Here is a 21,700-nt window from a genome sequence, read left to right on the forward strand (position 1 = left end):
ATGACCCAGTGCACTTGCTGGTTAGTTGTGCGGAGTTGCAAAAGTGTGATTGTAATTTCGTGCACCAAGTTTTTGGCGCCGTTGCCGGGGATTGTTCAAGTTTGGACAACTGACGGTTTATCTTGTTGCTTAGATTAGGAATATTTTATTTTTGTTGGTTTAGAGTCTTTTATTTGAGTTTAGTTTCATATTTTAAGTTTGGTGTCAATTGCATGCTTTTATTTTCTTTTAATTTTTCGAAATTGCATGTCCTTAGTTCTTTCTTGATTTTTAAAAATTCTAAGTTTGGTGTCTTCTTTGTGTTTTCCTTTAATTTTTCGAAAATTTGTGTTTGATTCTCTAAAAATTTTAAGTTTGGTGTGTTTTTGTGCTTTTATTTACTTAAAAATTTTTAAAAAATTTGTTCATGGTGTTCATCTTGATCTTCAAAGTGTTCTTGGTGTTTATCTTGACATTCAAAGTTTTCTTGTTTGTTCTCTGTGTTTTGATCTAAAATTTCTAAGTTTAGTGTCATTTTGTTGTTTTTCTCTTTCCGCATTAAAATTCAAAAATCAAAAAAATATCCTTTCCTTATTTTACTCATAAATTTCAAAATTTTGCATTAATTTAGTCAAAGATTTTCAAAATCATATCTTTTTTTTAGTCAAGTCAAAATTCTAATTTCAAAAATTGATCTTTTCAAATCTTTTTCAAAAATCAAATCTTTTTAATTTCTTCAATCATATCTTTTCAATCATATCTTTTTTTTAATTGCAATCATATCTTTTCCAAAATAATTTTCAATCATATCTTTTTGATTGCTAATTTCAAAATCTTTTTAATTAATTAATTAATTTAGTTTTCAATTTGCTTTTATTTTATTTTCTTTTTGTTTTCAAAATTTTATTTTATTTTATTTTCCATTTATTTTACTTATTGTTTTCGGTTACTTTTAATTCAAAAAAAAATAATAAATATATAATTGCAATTCATATCAATTTCTTTTTCTCCATCATGGACATAAGTGGAAATGAACAGTCCAGAAGGACTCTGGGGTCATATGCTAACCCCATTATAGCTGCATATGGGAGTAGCATCTGTATACCTCCCATCAAAGCACGCAGCTTTGAGCTAAATCCTCAGTTCATTATCATGGTGCAGCAAAATTGCCAGTATTCCGGTCTTCCACAGGAAGAACCTACTGAGTTTCTGGCACAGTTCTTACAAATTACTGACACAGTACGTGATAAAGAAGTGGATCAGGATGTCTACAGATTATTATTGTTTCCATTTGCTGTAAAAGATCAAGCTAAGAGGTGGTTAAATAACCAACCCACAGCAAGCATAAAAACATGGAGACAATTAACAGACAAATTCCTGAATCAATTTTACCCTCCAAAAAGGATGACACAGCTAAGGCTGGACATCCAAGGCTTTAAACAAGAGGATCATGAATCCCTTTATAATGCTTGGGAGAGGTATAGAGGGATGCTAAGGAAATGCCCCTCTGAAATGTTTTCAGAGTGGGTACAGTTAGACATCTTTTACTATGGGCTTACAGAAAGAGCTCAAATGTCTCTAGACCACTCAGCTGGTGGATCTATACACATGAGAAAAACAATTGAAGAGGCTCAAGAACTCATAGATACAGTTGCTAGAAATCAACATCTGTACTCAAACAGTGCGTCCTCCATAAAAGAAGAGGCTATGGCAGTAACTACTGATCCTAATCCTCAAGAACAGATTGTTGAACTTAATCAGCAATTACTCCTTATGACAAAACAATTAGCAGAATTGAAAGAGATGCTCCAAGACACTAAAAATGCTAACAAGAATATAAAAGCACAATTGAATCAGACAAGACAGCAGCTATCTAAACAGATAACAGAAGAATGCCAAGCTGTCCAACTAAGGAGCAGGAAGACATTGAATAACTCAGCTCAAAGTAGCAAAAAGTCAAGAAAGGAACAAATGACAGAGGATGACCAAACCACTGCCCAAAATCCCTCTGAGGACATCAAGAGCCCAGAGAGGAATAACTCTAGCGTTCAAATGCCAGAAAAGGGGGAAAAATTGGCGTTAAACGCCCATTCCTTGTCCAGTTCTGGTGTTCAAACGCCAGAAAAGGGTGGGAAGCTGGCGTTAAACGCCCATCCAGCACCCAATCCTGGCGTTCAAATGCCAATGAGGAATCAGACACCTGCAAGTGCTGATAGTAACCCCTCTAAGAAGGCTTCTCCAACCACTTCTGTAGGGAATAAACCTGCAGCAACTAAGGTTGAAGAATATAAAGCCAAGATGCCTTATCCTCAGAAGCTCCGCCAAGCGGAACAGGATAAACAATTTGCCCGCTTTGCAGACTATCTCAGAACTCTTGAAATAAAGATCCCGTTTGCAGAGGTACTTGAGCAAATACCCTCTTATGCTAAGTTCATGAAAGAGATCTTAAGTCATAAGAAGGATTGGAGAGAAACTGAAAGAGTGTTTCTCATTGAAGAATGTAGTGCAGTCATTCTGAAAAGCTTACCAGAAAAGCTTCAAGATCCAGGAAGCTTTATGATACCATGCACATTAGAGGGTGCTTGTACCAAGACAGCTCTATGTGACCTTGGAGCAAGTATCAACCTAGTACCTGCATCCACTATCAGAAAGCTTGGGTTGACTAAAGAAGTCAAACCAACCCAGATATGTCTTCAACTTGCTGATGGCTCCATTAAATATCCATCAGGCATCATTGAGGACATGATTGTCAAGGTTGGGCCATTTGCCTTTTCCACTGATTTTGTAGTGCTGGAAATGGAGGAGCACAAGAGTGCAACTCTCATTCTAGGAAGACCTTTCCTAGCAACTGGACGAACTCTTATTGATGTACAAAAAGGGGAAGTGACCCTGAGAGTAAATGAGGATGAGTTCAAGTTAAATGCTGTCAAAGCTATGCAGCATCCAGACACATCAAATGACTGCATGAGCACTGATATTATTGACTCTTTGGTGGAAGAGATCAATATGACTGAGAGTCTTGAGTCAGAGCTAGAGGACATCTTTAAAGATGTTTAGCCTGATTTGGAGGAACCAGAGAAAATAAAAGAACCTCTAAAAATCCCTCAGGAAGAGGAGAAACCTCCTAAACCAGAGCTCAAACTACTACCACCATCCCTGAAATATGCATTTCTGGGAGAGGGTGACACTTTTCCAGTGATCATAAGCTCTGCTTTAAATCCACAGGAAGAGAAAGCACTAATTCAAGTGCTAAGGACACACAAGACAGCTCTTGGGTGGTCCATAAGTGACCTTAAGGGCATTAGCCCAGCAAGATGCATGCACAAGATCCTATTGGAGGATAATGCCAAGCCAGTGGTTCAACCACAGAGGCGGCTAAATCCAGCCATGAAGGAAGTGGTGCAGAAAAAGGTCACTAAGTTACTAGAGGCTGGGATTATTTATCCTATTTCTGATAGCCCCTGGGTGAGTCCTGTCCAAGTTGTCCCCAAGAAGGGAGGCATGACAGTGGTTCATAATGAAAAGAATGAACTGGTTCCCACAAGAACAGTTATAGGGTGGCGTATGTGTATTGACTACAGAAGGCTCAATACAGCCACCAGAAAGGATCATTTTTCTTTACCATTCATAGACCAGATGCTAGAGAGACTAGCAGGCCATGAATACTACTGCTTTTTTTGGATGGCTATTCAGGCTACAACCAAATTGCAGTGGATCCTCAAGACCAAGAGAAAACAGCATTCACATGTCCATCTGGAGTATTTGCTTACAGAAGAATGCCTTTTGGTCTGTGCAATGCACCTGCAACCTTTCAGAGGTGCATGCTCTCTATCTTCTCTGATATGGTAGAGAAGTTCCTGGAAGTCTTCATGGATGACTTCTCAGTATTTGGAGACTCATTCAGCTCCTGTCTTGATCATCTAGCACTTATCTTGAAAAGGTGCCAAGAGACTAACCTGGTCTTAAACTGGGAAAAATGTCACTTTATGGTGACTGAAGGAATTGTCCTTGGGCACAAAATTTCAAGCAAGGGAATAGAGGTGGATAAAGCCAAGGTAGAGGTAATTGATAAATTACCACCACCTGCCAATGTTAAGGCAATCAGAAGCTTTCTGGGGCATGCAGGATTCTATAGGAGGTTCATAAAGGATTTTTCAAAAATTGCAAAACCTCTAAGCAACCTGCTAGTTGCTGACACTCCATTTATGTTTGACACAAAGTGTCTGCAGGCGTTTGAGACCCTGAAAGCCAAGCTGGTCACAGCACCAGTCATCTCTGCACCTGACTGGACATTACCATTCGAATTAATGTGTGATGCCAGTGACCATGCCATTGGTGCAGTGTTGGGACAAAGGCATAACAAGCTTCTGGACGTCATTTACTATGCCAGTCGTGTTCTAAATGACGCACAGAAGAATTACACAACCATAGAAAAGGAGTTACTTGCAGTGGTTTATGCCATTGATAAGTTTAGATCCTATTTAGTAGGTTCAAAAGTGATTGTATATACTGACCATGCTGCTCTTAAATATCTACTCACAAAGCAGGATTCAAAACCCAAGCTCATAAGATGGGTGTTGCTTCTGCAAGAGTTTGATATAGAAATAAGAGACAGAAAAGGGACAGAGAACCAGGTAGCTGATCACCTGTCCTGGATAGAACCAGTAGCAGGGGCGTCCCTTCCTCCTACTGAGATCTCTGAGACCTTTCCGGATGAGCAACTTTTTGCCATTCAAGAAGCACCATGGTTTGCAGACATTGCAAATTATAAAGCTGTGAGGTTCATACCCCAGGAGTACAGCAGGTTGCAAAAGAAAAAACTAATTTCTGATGTAAAGTACTACTTATGGGATGAACCATATCTCTTTAAGAGATGCGCACACGGAATGATCCGCAGATGCGTCCCTAGAGAGGAGGCACAGAAGATCCTGTGGCATTGCCATGGATCACAGTATGGAGGACATTTCGGAAGTGAGTGAACAGCCACTAAAGTCCTCCAATGTGGCTTCTATTGGCCTACTCTCTATAGAGATGCCCGAGAGTTTGTGCGTAACTGTGACAGTTTCCAAAGAGCTGGTAACTTGCCTCATGGTTATGCCATGCCTCAACAAGGGATCTTAGAGATTGAGTTGTTTAATGTATGGGGTATTGACTTCATGGGTCCTTTCCCACCATCATACTCAAACACTTACATTCTGGTGGCAGTAGACTACGTATCTAAATGGGTGGAGGCAATTGCCACGCCCACTAATGATACCAAGACTGTGCTGAAGTTCCTCCAGAAACATATTTTCAGCAGATTTGGTGTTCCCAGAGTACTAATCAATGATGGGGCACCAATTTCTACAATAAACAGCTTTACTCTGCTATGGTTCGATATGGAATTAGCCACAAAGTAGCAACTCCGTATCATCCACAGACAAATGGGCAGGATGAAGTCTCTAATAGAGAACTAAAGAGAATCCTGGAACGGACTGTAATTGCCCATAGAAAGGATTGGGCAAATAGCTTGGATGATGCTCTGTGGGCATACAGAACAGCATTCAAGACTCTTATAGGAACCTCTCCATACCAGCTTGTGTATGGTAAGGCCTGTCATCTGTGTGGAACTGGAACATAAAGCCTACTGGGCAACCAGATTCCTAAACCTGGATGCTAAGTTAGCTGGTGAGAAAAGGTTGCTCCAGCTAAATGAGCTAGAGGAGTTCAGACTCAATGCTTTTGAAAATGCAAAAATTTATAAGGAAAAAGCAAAAAAGTGGCATGACAAGAAATTGTCATCCAGAGTCTTTGAGCCAGGACAAAAAGTTCTGCTGTTCAACTCTAGGCTCAGATTATTCCACGGGAAATTAAAATCCCGGTGGAGGGGACCATATGTGATTACAGGTGTGTCACCATATGGATATGTTGAGCTTTAGGATATTTATTCTGACAAAAAGTTCATTGTCAGAATGCTCAAAACTGAAACTAGAATAAAACTCAGTCAAGGTCCAGCTAAAGACAATAAAGAAGCGCTTATTGGGAGGCAACCCAATTTTATTATATCTATTAATTTTCTATTGTTATTTTATGTTTTCTGTAGGTTGATGATCATGTGGAGTCACAAAAACAACTGAAAAAGCAAAAACAGAATGAAAAATAGCATTAAAAAACAGCACACCCTGGAGGAGACACTTACTGGCGTTTAAACGCCAGTAAGGACAGCAGAATGGGCGTTAAACGCCCAGTCTGGCACCATTCTGGGCGTTTATCGCCAGAAATGGGCACAAAGCTGGCGTTTAACGCCAGAAAAGGGCAAGAAGCTGGCGTTAAACGCCAGAAATGGGCAGCAACCTGGCATTTAACGCCAGGATTAGCAGCAATGGGTGTTTTGCACGCCTAACAGGTGCAGGGATGAGAAATCCTTGACACCTCAGGATCTGTGGACCCCACAGGATCCCCACCAACCTCAACTCACTCTCTCCCTTCACCAAACCACTTTTCCTCCCAAATCCACCCATACATGGCCAAAACCCAACCCTCTATCCACCCCTATATAAACCCATCTTCACTCCTTCATTTTCACACTTCCTACACACTACGCCACCCACCTTGGCCGAAATCTTCACTACCCTCCATCTCCTCCATTTCTTCTTATTCTCCTCTTTTCTTTCTTCTTTTGCTCGAGGACGAGCAAACCTTCTAAGTTTGGTGTGGTAAAAGCGTTGCTTTTTATTTTTCCATAACCATTTATGGCACCAAAGGCCGGAGAAACCTTTAGAAAGAGGAAAGGGAAGGCAAAAGCTTCCACCTTCGAGTCATGGGAGATGGAGAGATTCATCTCAAAGGTCCATCAAGACCACTTCTATAAAGTTGTGGCCAAGACTCCTCATTGAAGAGGACAAGCCCATCACTAAGAAAAGGATGGAGCAAACAAGAGAGCCCACTCATGGACCTCACCAAGAGCATGAGGAAATTCCTCATCATGAAATCCCTGAGATGCCTCAAGGGATGCATTTTCCTCCATAAAACTAATGGGAGAAAATCAACACCTCCCTAGGAGAATTAAGTTCCAATATGGGACAACTAAGGGCGGAGCACCATGAGCATTCCATCTTCCTCCATGAAATTAGAGAAAACCAAAGAACCCTGAGGGAGGAGCAACAAAGGCAAGGAAGAGACATTGAGGAGCTCAAGCACTCCATAAGATCTTCAAGAGGAAGAACAAGCCACCATCACTAAGGTGGACCCGTTCTTTAATCTCCTTGCTCTTATTTTTCTGTTTTTCGAATTATATGCTTTATGTTCTATCTATGTTTGTGTCTTTATTACATGATCATTAGTGTCTTAGTGTCTATGCCTTAAAGCTATGAATGTCCTATGAATCCATCACCTTTCTTAAATGAAAAATGTTTTAATCACAAAAAAACAAGAAGTACATGAATTTCAAATTTTAAAACAGTTTAATTATTTAGATGTGGTGGCAATACTCTTGTTTTCTGAATGAATGCTTGAACAGTGCATACTTTTGAATTTGATTGTTTATGAATGTTAAAATTGTTGGCTCTTGATAGAATGATAGAAAAAGGAGAAATGTTATGTGGTAATCTGAAAAATCATAAAATTGATTTTTGAAGCAAGAAAAAGCAGTGAATAGAAAGCTTGCAAAAAAAAAGCAAGCAGAAAAAGCCAATAGCCCTTTAAACCAAAAGGCAAGGGTAATAAAAAAGATCCAAGGCTTTGAGCATCAGTGGATAGGAGGGCCCACAGGAATAAAATCTTGGCCTAAGCGGCTAAACCAAGCTGTCCCTAACCATGTGCTTGTGGCGTGAAGGTGTCAAGTGAAAACTTGAGACTGAGCGGTTAAAGTCGTGGTCCAAAGCAAAAAGAGTGTGCTTAAGAGCTCTGGACACCTCTAATTGGGGACTCTAGCAAAGCTGAGTCACAATCTGAAAAGGTTCACCCAGTTATGTGTCTGTGGCATTTATGTATCCGGTGGTAATACTGGAAAACAAAATGCTTAGGGTCACGGCCAAGACTCATAAAGTAGCTGTGTTCAAGAATCAACATACTTAACTAGGAGAATAAATAACACTATTTGGATTCTGAGTTCTTATAGAAGCCAATCATTCTGAACTTCAAAGGATAAAGTGAGATGCCAAAACTGTTCAGAGGCAAAAAGCTAAAAGCCCCGCTCATCTAATTAATACTGATCTTCATAGATATTTTTGGAATTCATTGTATATTCTCTTCTTTTTATCCTATTTGATTTTCAGTTGCTTGGGGACAAGCAACAATTTAAGTTTGGTGTTGTGATGAGTGGATAATTTATACGTCTTTTGGCACTGTTTTTAGTATGTTTTTAGTATATTTTAGTTAGTTTTTATTATATTTTTATTAGTTTTTTTTTAAATTCACTTTTCTGGACTTTACTATGAGTTTGTGTGTTCTTCTGTGATTTCAGAAATTTTCTGGCTGAAATTGAGGGACCTGAGCAAAAATCTGATTCAGAGGTTGAAAAAGGACTGCAGATGCTGTTGGATTCTGACCTCCCTGCACTCAAAGTGGATTTTCTGGAGCTACAGAAGCCCAATTGGCACACTCTCAATTGCGTTGGAAATTAGACATCCTGGGCTTTCCAGCAATATATAATAATCCATACTTTGCCCGAGATTTGATGGCCCAAATAGGCGTTTCAAGTTAGCTCAAGAATTCTAGCGTTTAACTCTAGAACTGGCACAAAAGCTGGAGTTAAACGCCCAAACTGGCACAAAAGCTGGCGTTTAACTCCAAGAAAAGTCTCTACACATGAAAGCTTCAATGCTCAGCCCAAGAACACACCAAGTGGGCCCTGGAAGTCGATTTTTACACTAAACACCCTAGCTTACTCATTTTCTGTAACCCTAGGTCACTAGTTTACTATAAAACTACTTTTAGTGATTCATCTTGTACCTCATGACATTCTACACATTTCATATTGTATCTTCTACGGCATGAGTCTCTAAACCCCATTGTTGGGGGTGAGGAGCTCTGTTGTTCTTCATGAATTAATGCAATTACTACTATTTTCCATTCTATCACGCTTGCTTCTATTCTAAAATATTCATTCGCACTTCAACCTGATGAATGTGATGATCCGTGACACTCATCATTATTCTCACCTATGAACGCGTGCCTAAAAACCACCTCCGTTCTACCTTAGATTGAATGCATATCTCTTAGCCTCATGATTCAGATCAGAGTCTTCGTGGTATAAGCTAGAATTATTGGCGGCCATTTCTGAGATCCGGAACGTCTAAACCTTGTTTGTGGTATTCTGAGTAGGATCTGGGAAGGGATGACTGTGACGAGCTTCAAACTCGCGAGTGTTGGGCGTAGTGACAGACGCAAAAGGATCAATGGATCCTATTCCGACATGATCGAGAACCGACAGATGATTAGCTGTGCGGTGACAGCGCATTTGGAACATTTTCACTGAGAGGACGGGAAGTAGCCATTGACAACGGTGATGCCCAACTTAAAGCTTGCCATGGAAGGAGCCTTGCGTGCATGAAGAAGAAGATAGTAGAAAAGCAGAGATTCAGAAGACAAAGCATCTCCAAAGCCTTAACTTGTTCTTCATTACTGCATAACAAGTATTTATTTCATGTTCTTTTACTTTTTACAATTAAATCTGAGAATTGTTAATATCCTAACTAAGAGTTACAAGATAACCATAGCTTGCTTCAAGCCGACAATCTCCGTGGGATCGACCCTTACTCACGTAAGGTATTACTTGGACGACCCAGTGCACTTGCTGGTTAGTTGTGCGGAGTTGCAAAAGTGTGATTGTAATTTCGTGCACCACTCTCCCTCAAAACTATATCTAAATCATGAATACTAACTAATTGGAGACTCTCTTCTGAATGGATGCATTCCCTTACTTCATAACCTCTGATCTGTGCCTTCTGGACTTGGATTTGGGCCAAAAAGGACTTCAGAAATCGCTGGGAGCGTTTTCGGATTTGGAATGAAAATGCATGACTTCTTTGAATCAAATAACCACCATGTAATTGATGCTAAATCATGAGGTTTAAGCTAAATTTAATTGAATTTTAATGAATTATAAACCTTGTGAATTTAGTGATACTTTGATTGGTTGTTTTGATTACTTGCAGGTGAAGAAAGAAAGAAAAGAAGAAAAGCGTGGCACAAGAAGTGTGCCCAAAGGAAAAAGAAAGTGTGCCAAAAGGAAGAAAAAGCATAACCACATTGAGGAAGAAAGGGAAGCTAAGTTGAAAAAGCTAACTGAGCTTCACAAGGGATGGAAGGAGAAGGCAAGCTACAAAGCTAAGTTCAAATAGTTAACTTAGCACTAAAGAAAGCAAGGAATGGGTGCAAAGCTAAGTTAACTAAGTTAACTTTATCGGGGACCTCTTCAAATTAATTCAAGATGAAATTCCATGAGTGAAGCCACCAAGATTCGAACCAAGGTCCAAGGAGAAGGCAAGGAACGTTCCTCACAAAAGAATTCAAGAAGAAATAGCCAAAATGCATCCTCCATGGTTCGAACTTGGAACCACACGCTACTCCTTGCAAGGGAATTTGAGAATAAATAGCTAGAATGCTTCCTCCAGGACTTGAACTTGGGTATTCTTTGAAACATAAGGAAGGAGTGCCACCAAGCTTGCAAGGAAATACAAGGAAAATAGCTTTATTGCTTCCTCCAAGTTTCGAACTTGGGTATTCTTGGAAACATAAGGAGGAGTGCCCACTCATCCAAGGAAATTAGCTCCAAAGGTGTCCTCTACTTGCTCCCACCAGGATTTGAACCTGGGACCTTGAGGCCAAGGGTAAGACGCTACAAGGAAAGCTCAGTTGGATTTTCCAACTGAGCATTGCTTCTCCCATTCTTCCCCACACTTTGGCGCACAAGTTTGCACACCAAGGGAGCTGTGACACACATTTTGGCGCACCAAGGAGGAAGTCTTGCGCATCATGACACGGTCTAAAGCTAAGTTGGATTTTCCAACGGAGCTCTAGTGCAATTGACACCCAAACAAGGCTGGGCACACCACACTTGACACGGATGGAGCATGCTTGAAAGCTAAGTTGGATTTTCCAACTGAGCTTTCCCCTGGAGGTGCACTTTGGGCTAGGAATTGGATTAAAAATCCAATTTAATTCATTTCTTCACCAAATCAAAAGCCCACCCAAATTCCAAAATCCAAGAATAGAAAGTGTATAAATAGGAGTTAGTTTGATGTAATTAGGACGACCTTTTGACACTTTGAGATTTTACTTTGAATTTTCCTTTTAATTGTCATTTTCATTTTTGAGCTCTTTACTTTGAATTTTCTGGGAGAATTGAGAAGGGGAATTGAGCTCTCTTCTTCTTGGTTCTTGCTTGAGCACTCTTTTATTTTCTTGCTTTTGATCTTGGGTGGAGAATTGAAGAACTTCTGTTTCAATCTCACCTTGAAATCTCTTGTTTACTTTCTCTGCATAATTAAATTTCCATTTCTGTTTACTTCACTGCTTCATCTTTAATTTACTTCTGCAATTTACTTTTCTTGACTTCTTTTGCAATTGTTCTTGTTGGATCAAGGAAGGATTTGAGATCTAGACTTGTTATCTAGTCTCTTCCACCCTGAGATCTTCAACCTCTTTTACTTTGCTGCAAATTAAGCACTGCCTTTCTGTCTTTATAATTCTCAAAGCACTTTTACTCTTCTGTTTGAGATCCATTCCAATTTAATTCATCTTTTACTTTGCTGTTTGATGCAATTTAATTCTGCTTGTTTAATTTCTGCAATTCCAACTCCCAATCCCTTTTACAATTCAAGCAATTTACATTTCTTGCACTTTAAGATTCAGTCATTTACATTTCTTGCAATCTAAGTTTCTACAATTTACTTTACTTGGTCTTTAAGATTCAGCACATTTACTTTCCTGCTCTTTCATTTACTGCAATTTACCCTTCCCCTTTTACATTTCATGCAATTTAGTTTCTGCAAAGCACAAACCACTCAACCAATACTTGATTCGCTTGACTAAATCAACCACTAAACTAAAATTGCTCAATCCTTCAATCCCTGTGGGATCGACCTCACTCATGTGAGTTATTATTACTTGATGCGACCCGGTACACTTGCCGGTGAGTTTTGTGTTGGATCGTTTTCCACACATCAACTTGTTTCTGGCGTTTAACTCCAGAAAGCAGCGTAGAACTGGCGTTCAACGCCCTTTTACGTCGTCTAAACTCGTTCAAAGTATGGATTATTATACATTGCTGGAAAGCCCTGGATGTCTACTTTCCAACGCAATTGAAAGCGCGCCATTTTGAGTTCTGTAGCTCCAGAAAATTCACTTTGAGTGCAGGGAGGTCAGAATCCAATAGCATCAGCAGTCCTTCTTCTACCTCTGAATCTGATTTTTGCTCAAGTCCCTCAATTTCAGCCAGAAAATACCTGAAATCACAGAAAAATACACAAACTCATAGTAAAGTCCAGAAATGTGAATTTAACATAAAAACTAATGAAAACATCCCTAAAAGTAACCAGATTCTACTAAAAATATACTAAAAATAATGCCAAAAAGCATATAAATTATCCGCTCATCACAACACCAAACTTAAATTGTTGCTTGTCCCCAAGCAACTGAAAATCAAATAGGATAAAAAGAAGAGAATATACTATAAATTCCAAACTATCAATGAAACATAGCTCCAATCAGATGAGCGGGACTTGTAGCTTTTTGCCTCTTGAATAGTTTTGGCATCTCACTTTATCCATTGAAGTTCAGAATGATTGGCATCTATAGGAACTCAGAGTTCAGATAGTGTTATTGATTCTCCTAGTTCAGTATGATGATTCTTGAACACAGCTATTTTATGAGTCTTGGCCGTGGCCCTAAGCACTTTGTTTTCCAGTATTACCACCGGATACATAAATGCCACAGACACATAATTGGGTGAACCTTTTCAGATTGTGACTCAGCTTTGCTAAAGTCCCCAATTAGAGGTGTCCAGGGTTCTTAAGCACACTCTTCTTTTGCTTTGGACCTTGACTTTAACCGCTCAGTCTCAAGTTTTCACTTGACACCTTCACGCCACAAGCACATGGTTAGGGACAGCTTGGTTTAGCCGCTTAGGCCAGGATTTTATTCCTTTAGGCCCTCCTATCCACTGATGCTCAAAGCCTTGGGATCCTTTTTATTTACCCTTGCCTTTTGGTTTTAAGGGTTATTGGCTTTTTGCTCTTGCCTCTTGCTTTTAAGAGCTTTTGGCTTTTTCTGCTTGCTTTTTCTTTTTCTTTCTATTTTTTTTCGCTATATTTTTTTTTTCTTTTTTTTTTCTACAAGCTTTGTTCTTTGCTGCTTTTTTTTGCTTCAAGAATCATTTTTATGATTTTTCAGATTATCAAATAACATGTCTCCTTGTCATCATTCTTTCAAGAGCCAACATATTTAACATTCTTAAACAACAACTTCAAAAGACATATGCACTATTCAACCATTCATTCAGAAAACAAGAAGCATTGTCACCACATCAATATAATTAAACTAAGTTCAAGGATAAATTCGAAACTCATGTACTTATTGTTCTTTTGAATTAAAACAGTTTTCATTTAAGAGATGTGATGGATTCATAGGACATTCATAACTTTAAGACAAAGTTACTAAATACTAATGATCATGTAATGAAGACACAAACATGGATAAGCACTTAACATAGAGAAAACGAAAAACAGAGAATAAGAACAAGGAATGAGTCCACCTTATTAATGGTGGCGTTTCCTTCTTGAGGAACCAATGATGTCCTTGAGCTCTTCTATATCTCTTCCTTGTCTTTGTTGCTCCTCCCTCATTGCTTTTTGGTCTTCTCTTATTTCATGAAGGATGATGGAGTGCTCTTGATGTTCCACCCTTAATTGTCCCATGTTGGAACTTAATTCTCCTAGGGAGGTGTTGATTTGCTCCCAATAGTTTTGTGGAGGCAAATGCATTTGAGGCGTTTCCGGGATCTCATGGTGATGAGCTTCATGCGCCTCTTAAGCTCCATGAATGGTCTCTCTTGCTTGCTCCATCCTTTTCTTAGTGATGGGCTTTTCTTCCTCAATGGGAATGTCTCCTTCTATGAAAGCTTCAACTGAGTAACATAGATGGCAAATAAGATGAGGAAAAGCTAGCCTTGCCATGGGGGAGGACTTTTCGGCTATTTTGTAGAGTTCAAGGGAGATGACTTCATGAACTTCTACTTCCTCTCCAATCATGATGCTATGAATCATGATGGCCCGATCCACAGTAACTTCAGATCGGTTGCTAGTGGGGATGATGGAGTGTTGGATGAACTCTAACCATCCTCTAGCCACAGGCTTGAGGTCCAATCTTCTTAGTTGAACCGGCTTGCCTTTGGAGTCAATCTTCCATTGAGCTCCTTCCACACATATGTCCATGAGGACTTGGTCCAACCTTTGATTAAAGTTGACCCTTCTAGTGTAGGGGCGTGCATCTCTTTGCATCATGGGCAAGTTAAACGCCAACCTCACATTTTCCAGACTAAAATCTAAGTATCTCCCCCGAACCATGGTGAGATAATTCTTTGGGTTCGGGTTCTTACTTTGATCATGGTTCCTAGTGATCCATGCATTGGCATAGAACTCTTGAACCATTAGGATGCCGACTTGTTGGATGGGTTTTGTTAGAACTTCCCAACCTCTTCTTTGGATTTCATGTCGGATCTCCGGATACTCATTCTTCTTGAGCTTGAAAGGGACCTCGGGGATCACCTTCTTCTTGGCCACAACATCATAGAAGTGGTCTTGATGGGCTTTGGAGATGAATCTTTCCATCTCCCATGACTCGGAGGTGGAAGCTTTTGTCTTCTCTTTCCCTTTTCTAGAGGGTTCTCCGGTCTTAGGTGCCATCAATGGTAATGGAAAAACAAAAAAGCTTATGCTTTTACCACACCAAACTTAGAATATTGCTCGCCCTCGAGCAAGAGAAGAAAGAAGAGATGAAGAAGATGAAGAAATAGAGGAAAGGGAGAGAGATGTGTTTCGGCCAAGAAGAGAAGAGAGGGTTGTGTTGTGTGAAAATGAAGAAGAATGGAGGGCTTTTTATAAGGAAGGGAGGGGGGTAAGTTTCGGCCATATAGGGTGGGTTTGAGTGGGAAATTGATTTTGAATTTTAAAGGTAGGGTGTTTATGAGGTAGGTTTATGGGGAAGAGTGGATGGATGTGAGTGGTGATGTGATGATAAGGAAGAGAGATTGAGGTGATTGGTGAAGAATTTTGGGGAAGAGTGTTTATGGGATTGTGTGAAAGAGGAGTGAGAAGAAGTGAGTGGAGGTAGGTAGGGATCCTGTGGGGTCCACAGATCCTGAGGTGTTCAAGGATTTACAACCTTGCACACAACTCTGGGCGTTCAGCGCCAGATTGGTGCTTGTTCTGGCTGTTGAACGCCCATTTGTTGCCCATTTCTGGCGTTAAACGCCAGAACCATGCTTGTTCTGGGCGTTCAGCGCCAGCTCTTCTCCAGGGTGCAATTCTGGCGTTCAAACACCCAGATGCTGCCCATTTTGGGCGTTCAGCACCAGAACCATGCTCTGTTCTGGCGTTGAACGCCAGCCAGATGCTTCTTACTGGCGTTTAAATGCCAGTGAGATCCTCCTCCAGGGTGTGATTTTTCTTCCGCTGTTTTTGATTCCGTTTTCAATTTTTATATTTATTTTGTGACTCCACATGATCATGAACCTAATAAAACATGAAAGAACAAGAAAAATAAAATTAGATAAACATTGGGTTGCCTCCCAACAAGCGCTTCTTTAATGTCAATAGCTTGACAGTGGGCTCTCATGGAGCCTCACAGATGTTCAGAGCATTGTTGAGACTTCCCAACACCAAACTTAGAGTTTGGATATGGGAGTTCAACACCAAACTTAGAGTTTGGTTGTGGCCTCCCAACACCAAACTTAGAGTTTGACTGTGGGGGCTCTGGTTGACTCTGTTTTGAAAGAAGCTTTTTATGCTTCCTCTCCATGTTTACAGAAGGATGTCCTTGAGTTTTAAACACAAGGGAGTCATCATTCAATTGAAGGACTAATTCACCTCTGTCAACATCAATCACAGCTCTTGCTGTGGCTAGGAAGGGTCTTCCAAGGATGATGAATTCATCCTCATGCTTCCCAATATCCAAGACTATAAAATCAGCAGGGATGTAAAGGCCTTCAACCTTTACTAACACATCCTCTACTTGTCCATAAGCCTATTTTCTTGAGTTGTCTGCCATCTCTAATGAGATTTTAGCAACTTGTACCCCAAAGATTCCCAATTTCTCTATTACAGAGAGGGGCATGAGGTTTATCCCTGAACCAAGGTCACACAGAGCCTTTTCAAAGATCATGTTGCCTATGGTACAAGGTATTACGAACTTTCCAGGATCCTGTTTCTTCTGAGGCAATGTCAGTTGATCCAGATCACTTAGTTCATTGGTGAACAAGGGAGGTTCATCTTCCCAAGTCTCAACACCAAATAATTTGGCATTCAGCTTCATGATTGCACCAAGAAACTTGGCAGCTTGCTCTTTAGTAACATCCTTATTTTCTTCAGAAGAGGAATACTCATCAGAGCTCATGAATGGCATAAGGAGGTTCAATGGAATCTCTATGGTCTCTAGATGAGTCTCAGATTCCTTTGGTTCCTCAGAGGGAAACTCCTTATTGATCACTGGACGTCCCAGGAGGTCTTCCTCCTTGGGATTCACGTCCTCTCCTTCCCTTACAGGTTCGGCCATGGTAATTAATTCAATGGCCTTGCACTCTCCTTTTGGATTTTCTTCTGTATTGCTTGGGAGAGTACTATGAGGGATTTCAGTGATACTTTTACTCAGCTGGCCCACTTGTGCCTCCAAATTTCTAATGGAGGACCTTGTTTCATTCATGAAACTTACAGTGGCCTTAGATAGATCAGAGACTAAGTTTGCTAAATTATAGGTATTTTGTTAAGAGTTCTCTGTCTGTTGCTGAGTGGATGATGGAAAAGGCTTGCTATTGCTAAACCTGTATCTTCCACCATTATTAAAGCCTTGTTGAGGCTTTTGTTGATCCTTCCATGAGATATTTGGATGATTTCTCCATGATGGATTATAGGTGTTTCCATAAGGTTCACCTAAGTAATTTACCTCTGCTATTGCAGGGTTCTCAGGATCATAAGCTTCTTCTTCAGAAGATGCCTCTTGAGTATTGTTGGATGCAGCTTGCATTCCATTCAGACTCTGAGAAATCATATTGACTTGCTGAGTCAATATTTTATTATGAGCCAATATGGCATTCAGAGTATCAATTTCAAGAACTCCCTTCTTCATAGGCGTCCCATTACTCACAGGATTTCTCTCAGAAGTGTACATGAACTGGTTATTAGCAACCATATCAATGAGTTCTTGAGCTTCTGCAGGCGTTTTCTTTAGGTGAATGGATCCACCTGCAGAAGTATCCAATGACATCTTAGCTAATTCAGACAGACCATCATAGAATATATCCAGGATGGTCCATTCTGAAAGCATGTCAGAAGGACACTTTTTGGTCAGTCCTTTGTATCTCTCCCAAGCTTTATAGAGGGATTCACCTTCTTTCTGTCTGAAGGTCTGAACATCCACTCTAAGCTTACTCAGCTTTTGAGGAGGAAAGAACTTGGCTAAGAAAGCCTTGACCAGCTTATCCCAAGAGTTCAGGCTATCCTTAGGTTGAGAGTCCAACCATACTCTAGCTCTGTCTCTTACAGCAAAAGGGAAAAGCATGAGCCTGTAGACTTCAGGATCTACTCCATTAGTCTTAACAGTATCACATATCTGCAAGAATTCAGTTAAGAACTGAAAAGGATCTTCAGATAGAAGTCCATGAAACTTGCAGTTCTGTTGCATCAGAGAAACTAATTGAGGTTTAAGCTCAAAATTGTTTGCTCCAATGGCAGGAATGGAGATGCTTCTTCCATGTAAATTGGAATTAGGTGCAGTAAAGTCACCAAGCATCCTCCTTGCATTATTATTATTTTCGGCTGCCATCTCCTCTTCTTGTTCGAAAATTTCTGTAAGGTTATCTCTGGATTGTTGTATTTTTGCTTCTCTTAGTTTTCTCTTCAGAGTCCTTTCAGGTTCTGGATCTGCTTCAACAAGAATGTTCTTGTCTTTGCTCCTGCTCATATGAAAAAAAGGACAGAAAAATAATAATAATAGGGGTCCTTTTTACCACAGTATAGAGGTCCCTGTGTGAGTAGAAGAAAAGAAGAAAGAAATCTGAACTCAGAGAGAGAGAGGGGGTTCGGATTTTTGGTGAGTGAGGAAGAGATGTTAGTAAATAAATAAACAAATAGAAGAAGATGAGAGGGGGAAGTGAATTTTCAAAAATAATTTTTGAAAAAGAGTTAGTGGTTTTCGAAAATAGTTTTTGAAAAAGGTTAGTAATTTTTTGAAATTTTAAAATCAGAAGTTAAAATAATTAGTTAATTAAAAAGAAATTTTGAAAAAGAGGGAAGATATTTTCGAAAATTAGAGAGAGAGAGGTAGTTAGGTGGTTTTGAAAAAGATAAGAAACAAACAAAAAGTTAGTTAGTTAGAAAAAAATTTTGAAAATCAATTTTGAAAAGATAAGAAGATAAGAAGTTAGAAAGGATATTTTAAAATCAAATTTTTGAAAAAGATATGATTTTGAAAAAGATAAGATAGAAAGATATTTTTGAAAAGATATGATTGAAATTAGTTTTGAAAAAGATTTGATTTTTAAAATCACAATTAATGACTTGATTCACAAGAAATCACAAGATATGATTCTAGAACTTAAAGTTTGAATCTTTCTTAACAAGCAAGTAACAAACTTGAAATTTTTGAATCAAAACATTAATTGTTGATGTTATTTTCAAAAATTATGTGATAAAGATAAGAAAAAGATTTTTGAAAAATATTTTTAAAATTTTCGAAAATAACTAAGAAAAATGAAAAAGATTTGATTTTTGAAAAAGATTTTGAAAAAGATAAGATTTTTAAATTGAAAATTTGATTTGACTCATAAAAACAACTAGATTTTAAAAATTTTTGAAAAAGTCAAATCTAATTTTCGAAATTTTGAGAGAGAAAAAGGGAAAGATATTTTTTTGATTTTTGAATTTTTAATGATGAGAGATAAAAAACACTAAAAATGCTCAATGCATGGAAATTTTAGATCAAAACAATGAATGCATGCAAGAATGCTATGAATGTTAAGATGAACACCAAGAACACTTTGAAGATCAAGATGAACATCAAGAACATATTTTTGAAAATTTTTAATGCAAAGAAAACATGCAAGACACCAAACTTAGAAATCTTTAATGCTTAGACACTAAGATTTCAAGAATGCATATGAAAAACATCATATAACACAAAACACTAAAATATCAAGATCAAACAAGAAGACTTACCAAGAACAACTTGAAGATCATGAAGAACACTATGAATGCATGAATTTTTCGAAAAATGCAAGATGAATATGCAATTGACACCAAACTTTCAACTTGACTCAAGACTCAAACAAGAAACATGAAATAAATTTTTTTTATTTTTATGATTTTATGATTTTTTTGTATTTTCTTTTAACTTTTTTTGAAAATCATTTTGAAAAAGAAAAATAAATATTCCAAAATTTTTAATATGAATTCCAAGAATCTTATGCTCTTTAGTCTAAAGCTCCAATCAAAGGGTCAGGCATGGCTTAATAGCCAGCCAAGCTTTAGTATGTAAATCAGACATGACACGCCTGACATGCCCTACCCAAAAGAATTAGACATGGCTTTACAGCCAGCCAGGCTTCAACATGCTTCATGAAACACTAGAATTCATTCTTAAAAATTCTGCAGAAAAATATTTTTTTGAAAACATTTTTATTTTAAAATTTTTTCGAAAACAAAGGAGAAATTTTTGAAAGATTTTTGAAAAAATTTTTGAAAAGAAAACAAAAAGAAAATTACCTAATCTGAGCAACAAGATGAACCGTCAGTTGTTCAAACTCGAACAATCCCCGGCAACGGCGCCAAAAACTTGGTGCACGAAATTGTGATCTCAGGCAACGGCGCCAGAAACTCTGTACGCACGTTTTAATAAATCGTTTTTCATTCACAACTTCGATACAACTAACCAGCAAGTGCACTGGGTCGTCCAAGTAATAAACCTTACGTGAGTAAGGGTCGATCCCACGGAGATTGTTGGTATGAAGCAAGCTATGGTCACCTTGTAAATCTCAGTCAGGCGGGTATAAAACAGTTATGGAGTTTTCGAAATTAAATAATAAAATAAGGATAGAAACACTTATGTAATTCATTGGTGAGAATTTCAGATAAGCGTATAGAGATGCTTTCGTTCCTCTGAACCTCTGCTTTCCTGCTGTCTTCATCCAATCAGTCTTACTCCTTTCTATGGCTGGCTTTATGTAAGGACATCACCGTTGTCAATGGCTACTTTTAATCCTCTCTGGAAAATGGTCCGATGCGCTATCACTGCATGGCTAATCGTCTGGAGGCATCACCCTTGTCAATGGCTGCATCCCATCCTCTTGTGAAAATGGTCCAAATGCTCTGCCACAGCACGGATAATCATCTGAGGTTCTCGATCATACTGGAATAGGATTCACCCTCCTTTTGCGTCTGTCACTACGCCCAGCACTCGCAAGTTTGAAGCTCGTCACAGTCATTCAATCCCTGAATCCTACTCGGAATACCACAGACAAGGTTTAGACTTTCCGGATTCTCATGAATGCCGCCATCAATCTAGCTTACACCACGAAGATTCTGATTAAGAGATCTAAGAGATACTCATTCAATCTAAGGTAGAACGGAAGTGGTTGTCAGGCACGCGTTCATAGGAAATGATGATGATTGTCACGTTCATCACATTCAGGTTGAAGTGCGAATGAATATCTTAGAAGCGGAACAAGTTGAATTGAATAGAAAAACAGTAGTACTTTGCATTAATCTTTGAGGAACAGTAGAGCTCCACACCTTAATCTATGGAATGTAGAAACTCTACCGTTGAAAAATACATAAGTGAAAGGTCCAGGCATGGCCGAATGGCCAGCCCCCAAAACGAGATCACAGGATCAAAAATACAATCCAGGATGTCTAATACAATAGTAAAAAGTCCTATTTATAATAAACTAGCTACTAGGGTTTACAGAAGTAAGTAATTGATGCATAAATCCACTTCCGGGGCCCACTTGGTGTGTGCTTGGGCTGAGCTTGAATGTTACACGTGCAGAGGCTCTGTCTGGAGTTGAACGCCAGGTTGTAACGTATTTCTGGCGTTCAACTCTGGTTTGTGACTTGTTTCTGGCGTTTAACTCCAGACAGCAGCGTAGAACTGGCGTTCAACGCCCTTTTACGTCGTCTAAACGCATTCAAAGTATGAACTATTATATATTGTTGAAAAGCTCTGGATGTCTACTTTCCAACGCAATTGGAAGCGCGCCATTTTGAGTTCTGTAGCTCCAGAAAATTCACTTTGAGTGCAGGGAGGTCAGAATCCAACAGTATCAGCAGTCCTTCTTCTACCTCTGAATCTGATTTTTGCTCAAGTCCCTCAATTTCAGCCAGAAAATACCTGAAATCACAGAAAAACACACAAACTCATAGTAAAGTCCAGAAATATGAATTTAACATAAAAACTAATGAAAACATCCCTAAAAGTAACCATATTCTACTAAAAACATACTAAAAACAATGCCAAAAAGCGTATAAATTAT

At 39.0% G+C, this 21,700-nt stretch overlaps 1 non-coding gene across 1 annotated transcript; it reads left to right on the plus strand.

The window, feature by feature from the left end:
• The first annotated feature begins 17,493 nt into the window (after positions 1–17,493).
• LOC112730890 (small nucleolar RNA R71) lies at positions 17,494–17,601 on the plus strand. Its single transcript, XR_003166693.1, has one exon. It is a non-coding gene; the product is annotated as a small nucleolar RNA R71 (small nucleolar RNA).
• Positions 17,602–21,700: the final 4,099 nt, after the last annotated feature.

This window comes from Arachis hypogaea, chromosome 12 (genome assembly GCF_003086295.3).
Source record: "Arachis hypogaea cultivar Tifrunner chromosome 12, arahy.Tifrunner.gnm2.J5K5, whole genome shotgun sequence".
NCBI classification, from domain to species: domain Eukaryota; kingdom Viridiplantae; phylum Streptophyta; class Magnoliopsida; order Fabales; family Fabaceae; genus Arachis; species Arachis hypogaea.